The sequence below is a fragment of the Panthera tigris genome, chromosome B1 (assembly GCF_018350195.1).
Source record: "Panthera tigris isolate Pti1 chromosome B1, P.tigris_Pti1_mat1.1, whole genome shotgun sequence".
Taxonomy (NCBI): Eukaryota; Metazoa; Chordata; class Mammalia; order Carnivora; family Felidae; genus Panthera; species Panthera tigris.
This window is the reverse complement of record NC_056663.1, coordinates 32,758,184-32,768,544: the sequence shown is the minus strand read 5'-3', so window position 1 is coordinate 32,768,544 and position 10,361 is coordinate 32,758,184. Positions and strand designations below refer to the sequence as shown.

Below are 10,361 nucleotides of genomic sequence, written 5' to 3'. Positions count from 1 at the left end.
TTTTTTGATCTGGCTATTTGTTTTTGTTGTTGTATTTTAATTGTAGAGTTCCTTCCATATTTTGGATATTAATCTCTTATCACATATGACAATGTTGTCTCCTCTGTTTTATATTCTATATCTATAGTCCATTCTCAATGCACACCCTTAGCCTACAGGGTGTGATCTTGAAATATCATTTTCCATTAAAGGAAGCCAAAGCTTCTTGAAGAAATTGTTAATTCCAGGACTTGGGCAAGAAATATACAAACAAGCGTAGTATATCTTCTCATAGTGAGTAGGCTATCAGAGAGTACTGGAGTATTATCAAAAAGACACAAATGCAACTTGAAGAAGCTTCCACGCGCCAAAGGTGGACAGGGTGAACAGCAGTAAGGATAAAAAGAGTAAAATATTTTAAATGGTCCATGAATAAGAAAATTTATCTCTCTGAAAAAAATTCACTAAAGAAAAACAATGAAAACCATAGTTTATATTTTTAAATATGTCAGTATGGTTTCTGGGATTCCAAAGTAATTACTGTCACCCTAGTAGAAAGTGCAAGTTAAATACATGAGTTTGTAATAATGTTTTAAGAATTTGGCTACCTCTGAAGGATGATAGGGAATTAACTCATTTTTTTTTAACTGTTTTTTTTTTAAAGGAAAAAAAATCAAACATTTCTCCTGATTTCCTGTGGAAGCTATACTGGATATGTTGAGCGCATCTACGCAAGTATTTTAAGAAGTCACTACACCTTTTGTATTGCCTATAAATTGCCATTTGGAGTTATGGGTTTGGTCATATTTGAAATGATCAGGTTTGAAATTTGGGGTCATTATTACCTGATAATGGGAAACACTATCAGGATAAAGACCCGGTTTCTTCAACAAATACAATGCACAAATAAAATATGATGATACAGCGGGAACTTCAGATTAAAAGTTACATTCAGATTAAAAATAACATTTTTTAAAGATATTATTTTTAGGGGTGCCTGGGTGGCTGTGGGTTAAGCGTCCAACTTAGACTCAGGTCATGATCTCAGGGTTCTTGAGTTCAATCCCCAAATCAGGCTCTGTACTGACAGCTCAGAGCCTGGAGCCTGCCTCAGATTGTGTCTCCCTTTCTCTCTGCCCCTCCCTAGTTCTCTCTCTCTCTCTCTCTCTCCCTCTCAAAAATCAATAAAGATTTAAAAAATGATATTATTTTTAAGTAATCTCTACACCCAGTGTGGGGCTTGAACTTACAACCTCAAGATCAAGAGTTGCATACTCTACTGACTAAGCTAGATAGCCACCCCTTAAATATCATATTAAAAAAAAAAAAAAACAGAACTAAACTTTATTTGTTTAAGGATACACAATGGGTTAGGAAAACTATAGCACCAGGAAATGATTTTTATATTACCTGAATAAGCATCTGTCTTCCTGCTAGAGGGACGGGGCATGTGGTAGGATACCGTGTGGCTGGTCAACTTTTATCCCTTGACAGGTGTGATAATTACAAGTTTCGCCTTATGATTATTTTTTTTATATTTTACATATATTTTATATGGTTTATGTGCCTGTGCTAAAATGTAAAATAAAAACTAGGGGCACCTGGGTGGCTCAGTCAGTTAAGCATCCAACTCTTGATATCGGCTCAGGTCGTGATCTCACAGTTGTGAGTGTGGAGGCTGCCTGGGATTCTCTCTCTCCCTCTGTCTCTGCCCCTTCCCTGCTCGCATGCATGCTCAATCTCTCTCTCTCTCTCAAAATAAATAAATAATAAAATAAAATAAATTTTTTTAAATAAAATAATTTAAATTAAATTTAAATTAAAAAATAAGTCAAGATGGTGATTAATTTGGAAGGCAGGGGTTTTAAAGAGGACACAAGGACTCTGAGACCATGGTGGCATTCGCTTTTTGGGTCCAAGTGGTGGCTGCATAGGTGCGTGTAAAAATGTGCCAAGATAAACATCCACGATTTGCTCACTCTTCTGTATATTCGTTTTACTTCACTAATAAAAGTTATTTTAAAATATAAAAGGAAAAAAGCACAAGAGTCTCCCTTAGCCACTACTTAATTTGCCCTCCATTTTTTTATTTTAGGAAATGTTGCCTTTTGGGCTCATCTGTGTCATGGGAGAAATACATAATTTCATACTCGATTTAGAAGGCGTCCAGATGTTGTTCCATTATTTAGTTGGCGCTGTGTGGAAGTGTTGCTTAAAGAAAGACTTCCAGTGCCAGAAATTTCTCCGCAATATATCACGTTAAACACCAATGATTTGTGTTTTAGATTTTGCCTAGTGCTTTTCGTAGTATTGGAATTCTCATTGTAAACCATAAGAGATATCTGCAGGGAATCTAGGCCTTTCCTGTTTCCCATTTCCTTCATTGGGGGAGATAACATCACAGTATATATGGAGAGGACCCGGTGATTTCCAAATCCATAGATTCATCGGGGCTGGGAAATGTCAAATCGGCACCTGAATAAATAAAACACAAGCCCATTAGTGCAAGCTTATGTGACCTGTCAGCATCATTAGGCTTTGCCGAGCACAGGAAGCCAGCTGGTATAAGGCCTTTAATAATGATGGCATCTCTCGAGAGAGCCTAACAAATCCAGGCTTTGCTTTTTGAATAAGCATTCTGATGTTTACTTTCCAGGCGAGGGTCTCACTTCGTTTTTAGGTTGCTGTAATTCAAACCCTGCCTTCGTAGGAGTCTTCTCGCCCTGCTGTGAATGGAAGCACCCAACTAGATTCCGCAGTATTGCACAGACCTTACTAACCCACACGGTGACCCAGCAGTCAGACGCTTCGCCAGGCTTTACATCCCCGACTTCGGTATTCTAAAGGCAATCTCTGCAAGGACCCTTTTGTTTGAGAGGGTAAACTCGTTAGCTTTACGATACAAGCTTACGTGGTGAATATTAATGTTTTTTTGTTTGTTATTTTTTTTTTGGTAACGTGTATTTATTTTTGAGACAGAGAGAGACAGAGCATGAACAGGGGAGGGGCAGAGAGAGAGGGAGACGCAGAATCTGAAACAGTGAGATCATGACCTGAGCCGAAGTCAGACGCTCAACCGACCGAGCCACCCAGGCGCCCCTGAATATTAATGTTTAAGGGTGCAAAGTTTAGGAGCGTGGACCTGGACCCAGACTGTCCAGATTCAAACTCTTTGCCACCTATTAGTTGTGTAACCTTGGGCAAAGTTACAAAAACTTTCTGGCCCTCAGTTTACTCATCTGTGAATGAAGATCGTGATGCCTGTCGCATAGGGTCCAGGTGAGAATTAGATAGTATGAATATGTGTATAGTTCATAGAACAGTGCATATAATAAGCACTCCAAGTGTTCGGAATATTATTGTGTGGGCTTGCACAAGTAACTTAACCTCTCTGTGCTTTTTTATCTATTAAATGGAAATAATGAAAATAGTACTTACTTTATAGGGTTGTAATAAGTATTCAATTGGTTAATTCATATACAGTATGTAGTAAATTGCCTACCAACATCGTAAGCACTCAATAAATGGTAGCTATTATTATGCAATCTCTCCTCTTTTTTTTTTACCTATAGAAATGCAAATAGGAGGCTGGGCTGAATATAATTTATGCAACAGGGCACCTAGGTGGCTCAGTTGTTAATTAAGCATTTGACTTCCGCTCAGGTCAGGATCTCAGGTTTGTCAGTTTGAGTCCCACATTGGGTGAGCCCTGCTTTTCTCTCTCTCTCTCTCTCTCTCTCTCTCTCTCTCTCTCTCTCTCCCTCTCCCTCTCCCTCTCCCTCTCCCTCTCTGTGCTCTCTGCCCCTCACACGATTCTTTCTCTCTCTCTCTGCTCCTCACTTACTTGTGCCCTCTCTCAAAAAAAAAAAATTATGCAACATGTTTACCAATTTTCAGGAAAACATTATTGATTCTTTAATATAACTATTTAACATAATCCATGTTTTACATTACAAATCTATTTCTATAATAATATTCATAAAATAACAGAAAAATAAAATTTCCATAGTCTCACTATGCAATTATATGTATTTTACATACTTTACATTTTTCTTTTTTCTTTCCACTCTCTTCTCTACCCTACACAAAATCATAATTTTATCGCTGGGCCCTTGAATTCCTTTTAAAGAACTGTTTTTCTTTTTTTGTTGTTTTTTTTTTAAGAACTGTCTTTCTTTAGCAAAATCCCTTAGCACTGTCATTTGGGTGGAAATGAGACTGTCAGGGCAATTAGAATAGCCAAGTACACAGAAAGGAATCTAAAGTACCCAGCAATAAGGCTGAGGAGCAAATTTGAAGTACAGAGCAGGCAAAGTAAAGAAAAGCAGAAGGCGGGGCTGAGGAACAGAGTGAAAGGGATGAGGCTCTTTAAAGAATAAGAAGGTGTGTTTATTATAATTTTCATCATTTGTGACATAGACACCATCTCTCCTCCCAAACTGAGTAGTCTGTTATCACCAACGAAAGCTTTCTAGAAGTGTGCGTGTGTGTGTGTGTGTGTGTGTGTGTGCGCGCATGCGCGCGCACGCCATGGAAGCTGAGTTCCATGACTGGACCAGTGTGGTGTGGAAGAGAGACATCATGCGTGTGGCCGAGATAGACGAATTGCTCACAAGTATCCTTCATTTACGTTCTTTAGTTCTTTAGTAACAGAACTCCTAAGTTTTTGGGGCGCCTGGGTGGCTCCGTCGGTTGAGCGGCCGACTTCGGCTCAGGTCATGATCTCGTGGTCCGTGAGTTCGAGCCCCGCGTCGGGCTCTGTGCTGACAGCTCAGAGCCTGGAGCCTGTTTCGCATTCTGTGTCTCCCTCTCTCTGACCCTCCCCCGTTCATGCTCTGTCTCTCTCTGTCTCAAAAATAAATAAACGTTAAAAAAAACCATTTCTTTTAATAAAAAAAAAAAAAGAACTCCTAAGTTTTAGGTGAGGACAGAGCTACTTAGCTCAGGTCTACGTATCCTGTTCTCTTGCAGCCAGTTGTGTCCACACGGAAAGTTCTAGCCACTGAGATGGGAGAGGAATGGCAGGTGCTACTTCCTAGCCAGATGAGAAAGCCTCCGACACACCGTGGAAAAGACTGTGTATCAATGCAAGGCCCTGGGCTTTGACCCAGATGGAATGATTCAATTAGACTTTCGTCTGTTTCCCTTGAAGAGGGGCCCAGCATGTCCTGCACCGGCAAGAAACAGGCTGTCCATGTGACCCAGACTTTAAGGGTCTGTGCCAGACTGTCTGGGTATCTACTTCACTATAAAAGTAGGGGATGGAGACAGAGTTCGTCCCAGAGGTCTGCACTAAAAGTCACTCTACCGCTAAGGCCAGGAGCCTTCACAATTGGCCCTGCAAGAATTAATCAATGCTATGGAGCACTGTTGGCTGGCGTTTACAATTCGTTTCTTTTCCAAACAAGGATTTTATTGCAGTTGTCCTTGACCTAGTCTACCATTTCAATGTGCATCTTTAGGAGGGTATACAAGCCTGTGTTCTTTGTGTTATTAGTGTTGGGGAAGGCAGCCTCGTGCGTGCAGTCTTTCTACCCCCCCATCTGTTGCATAGGAACAGGCCTTGGGCCTGGAACACCAAGAGATAAAGAGCCCACATGGTCTGGGCAGGCTTATCACCCTGTGTGAGAATATCTTCTCTTGTTTCAGATTCAATGCGTACTCTTTTGTCTCTGCTTAAAGCTTGTGTGTCAAATGGCTCCTGGCCAACCCCACTGTTATATCTGTCCTCCACGAGAAAGGAACAGAGTTTGCTCAACTGCAGCACAGGAGGGGTGAGCATAGCCCAACTGCCCTGTGTCACTGCCGGGAGAGAGCTGCTGGCACGCTATTGAACCTAATCTTGCTCTGTCCCCCTTCTATGTAAGTAAAGCATTGTTTTCGTCGGTGCTGTCTTCCGTGGCCACTTTGATACCAAAATGCAATAGGCAGATGTGTTTGGACCTTCTATTCAGCAAGCGATGGACAGCAAGCGATGACCCTTGCTGTCCTCCATGGAGCTGGAGCCCTTCCCTGGGATCTGTCACGGGTACGTGGTTCTCTGGTCCACAGAAGGTCATCAGATCATGAGAAGCCACCTATAGACTTGAGGGAGGAGAATGCATAGCAGCTTGAGATCCTAGCCATTAACCCGAGCGAGCCTTTTACGATGTCTCATCTGAAGAGGTGTGAGTACGTATGCTGCGTTGGAAGGCAGGAGTGCATTGACACTTAGGCGTCCAGAAAGATCGACAGTGACAGAGTGCCATTTGTCCCACCACTCTATCAGTGTCCATATTCCCCTTCTCCCATAGTAGGAGCTCTAACTGGGCCCACGTCAGCAAGCTAAAGCTACGTTTCCCGGCCTCCCTTTCAGCAAGGAATTGCCATGGGAGATGAGCAGGATGGATGTGTGCCCTTCCAGACCATTTTTCCAAACCAGTTGGGCATGCACTGCCCTAGCTCAGTTTGCCCCCTTTCCAGGAATGCTTGGCAGATGATGAAAACTGAAAGAGCTGCCCAGACCTCAGCCTCTAGACAAGTGTGCATTTCTAACTCCCCATGGTGAAGGACAGTCTCTTGTAGCCTGAGTCTTTTGAAAAATTGTATAAGATTAAATCTCTAGAAAACATGAAGTGAAAAACGAAGACAGGCCCCCAATACTTTCTTACTATTCTTTACTAATAAAAGTATATTTCAAAAAGTGCAATAATCACAAATGACACAAAAATTGTAAAAACCTGGCATATTAAAGTTAACAAAAGATATGCAAGGCCTCTTCACTGAAGAAAAGAAAAGGAATATTTCTCTGCGATATTAAAGAAAACTTAATTGGAGGGGCACCTGAGCGGCTCAGTTGGTTCAGTGACTGACTTCGGCTCAGGTCATGATCTCGCAGTTCGTGAGTTCGAGCCCTGCGTTGGGCTCTGTGCTGACAGCTCAGAGCCTGGAGCCTGCTTCGGATTCTGTGTCTCCCTCTCTCTCTGCCCCTCCTCCACTCGTGCTCTCTCTCTCTCTCTCTCTCAAAAATAAATAAACATCAAAAAATTAAAAAAAAAAAAGAAGAAGACCTAAGTGGAGCAATATGGTATGTCCATGGATCAGAAATGTCAGTGTTGTTAATCCTCTCCAGATTGATTTATAGAATCAGCATAATCCTCATCTCTCCCTCTGCAGGCGATTTGACCGGCAATTGGCAAGTCAATCAAAAAATTTGTGATGAAAATTCCTACAGACCTCGAAGAGCACAAATAGTTTTTAAAAAGAAGAAAGTTGGTATAACACTATCTGATTTCATGACTTACTATACAGTTATAATAATTAAGACACAAAAAAATAAATAAGGGTTTGGTAAAAGGAGAGACGTAAGGCTCCCTGAAACAGTAAAATAACTCCAGGAATAGACCCACTTATATTTGGTAAATTCTTTCTCCCCAAACATGCCAAAGGAATTCAGTGGGCAAAGAGAAGTCTTCTCTATAAATCCACATTTTGTATGGTGTACAGAATTGTCAAATCCCTGTTGGACGCCTGAAACCATTACTAATATAACATTCAATGTCAACTACGATAAAAGGAAGAACTCTTACAACTCAATAACAAAAAGATCAATAACTCCATTTTTTTAAAAAAGGCTTGAATAGATATGCAAATGGTTGCAAAATACAGGAAAATATGCTCAACATAACCAGTCATCAGGGAAATGCAAAGTAAAACCGCAGTGAAATACATCTGCAGACTCATTAGAATGGTTAAAAATTAAAAAGATTAACAATCCCAGGGTGCCTGGCTGGCTCAGTCAGTGGAGCATGTGACTCTTGATCTAGAGGTTGTGAGCTCAGCCCCAAGTTGGGGGTAGAGATTATTTACGTAAGGAAATATTTTTTTTTTTTAACAATTAACAATTCCAAGTGTTGGCAACGATGTAGAGCCACTGAAACTCTCGCACACTGCTGGTGAGAGTGTAAAATGGTACAACAACTTTAATAAATACACACCTACTATACAATGCGCCTGCAAGAGTGTGAAGGTAGCTATAGACAACACTTAAACTGTATTTACAAAAGCAGCCAGTAAGCTGGAGGTCTAGAGCATCTTTTTGTGCCAGAGAGGAAGGAAGTGCCCAAAGAATGAAGAAAACTATCTCCTGGACCCAATCTGGGACAATCTGAGTATAAAATAATGATTAAGTTACAGATTAATGCACTGAATAGGAATCATGAGTCAGACATACATACACGAGAAAGGAGAAAACTCTCATTTGTAATAGAAAGTCAACTAATAAATGCAGAAGAAATAATGGAATTAGGAAATCAACATTTAGCAGCCGCAATAGTAGTAACCGGAAGAAGCAAAGAATCACTAATGGACGCTTGAATTAGTGGGGTAAACTTTGATGAAGAACAGGAAATTGACACAAAATACCAAGTACAAAACATTCATTAACTTTACAATGGAGAAACACGGCAGGCACAATTTTAACCTAGTGATAAATTTTTAAAATGTGTGTCTCCTATATATTAGAAAACAACGGAGTCGCTTCTGTGATATTCCTGAAAATATTATATAACCTGAATGTAATCAAGAGGAAATATCAGACAAACCAAAACCAAGAAACATTCTACAAAGTAAGCTGCCCACACACTTTTCAAAATTGTCAAAGTCAGATAATCCAAATGAAGCCTGAGCAGTGGTCCCAGATGGAAAGCAACTAAATAAAACAACCAAATGCAACCGGTGATCTTGGACTGAATCCTAAATCTGTACGGGACATTTTTGGGACAGTCAGTGAAATGCGAATGGGATCTGGGGGTTAGAAATTAGTATTGTCTCAATGTTAATTTCCTGACTTAATGGCAGCTCTGTGGTTATGCAGGAGGCTGTCCTTGCTTTTAGGAAACATTTACAGGTAATGGCTTCCTACCTGTAATTTGTTCTCTAATGACTCAGAAGAAAAGATCATGAAAGCGTTGTTCTAGTTATTATAGGTGAGTGGCAGAGAACAATCAGTTATTATGCTCATGGATTCTGTGGGTCAGGAATTCAGACAGCACACGGCATAGGGGGGCTTGTCTATGCCCCGTGATGTCTGTCTGTGACCTCAGCTGGGAGATTGGAAGGCTGGAGCTAAATCATCACTCCCTTGTCTGGTGGTTGACATTGGCTGTCAGCCAAGCTGATGCTGATTGCTGTTGACTGGAAAATCTATATGTGGCCTAGCCGTATGTTCTGGGCTTTCTCACAAAATGGCAGTTGGTTCCTAGGGTGTCTCAAGAGAGATAAGCAGGCAGAAGGTGTAGCCTTTTTATGACCTAATCTGAGAAGTCACATAAGCTCGCTTATGCTGTATGCCATTGTTTACAGTAGTCACACATCCAAGGAGGTCAAGAACAGAGAACACAGACCGCACTTTTTGTTGAGTTCTAGAAGAGCATGTGGAACAATGACATGTTGCTCTAGCCATTTCGGAAAGTATTATCTGCCGTGTCCGCACCTTGAAAGAGGGAAAGAGTGATAAGGCAAATGTGATAGAATGGTAACCATGGGGCAATCTGGATAGGAGAATATAGGAGTGCCTTGTATGACTCTTATGCCTTTTCTGGGGTTATTACTGTTCTAAAGCTAGAAAATAAATAATAACCATGTACTTCATTAAGCTAATAATGTTCAACGATGAGATTAAAACCGCCTTGGCTAAGAAATAAAAGAATTATTAATACTTCTTAAAACAATCAGTAAATCTATTAATAATTACTAGTTACCAAAATTTCAAAAATGTTTTAAATCCCACTGCCCATGACCTTCACCACATAGCATGCATTCTCAACCTCCATAATGCAATATACTCTGTTCGGGAGGGCGATCATACGTTTGAAGGTCACGGCAATGTCAAATCACTATAAAAGTTTCTAAATGCTCGCACTCAGTTTCAGGACCTCCCTCTTCATGACCACAAACACACAGTGTGTGGACCACACCTTGAGGAGCAGTACTCAAAGCTGTATTTCTGGTGTTTTATTGAAGTGTCTCAACCTGTATCTCAAAATTACCATTTTTTGAACACTTTATACTTCCTCATCCAATTTGAAATGTCATGTTATCATAAACCAAGTTCTCATATAATTCGCCCTTTTCCAGGTCCAATATTTTATTCCATTGGCCCTCACTGGTACCGCACTGTTTTGATTACTATCATGGTAAAAGATGTTTTACTCAGTACTCTTCATTACAGAATATTTGTAAAGCTCTCCCGTTATTCTCTCAGAACTTTTAGAATACTGTTTCCGGGGCACCTGGGTGGACCAGTCGGTTGGGCGTCTGACTCTTGGCTTCAGCTCAGGTCATGATCTCACAGTTTGTAGGTTCAAGCCCCACATGGGGCTCCGTACTGACAGTGCAGGGCC

General features: G+C 40.8%; 1 long non-coding RNA gene across 1 annotated transcript in view; it reads right to left on the bottom strand.

The window, feature by feature from the left end:
- Positions 1 to 2,042: 2,042 nt before the first annotated feature.
- The window catches only part of LOC107180700, a 37,015-nt gene continuing 28,696 nt past the window's right edge, over positions 2,043 to 10,361 (bottom strand). The window contains exon 3 of the long non-coding RNA XR_001511456.2: positions 2,043 to 2,454. This is a non-coding gene — a long non-coding RNA (uncharacterized LOC107180700). The remainder of the gene's footprint in view (positions 2,455 to 10,361) is intronic.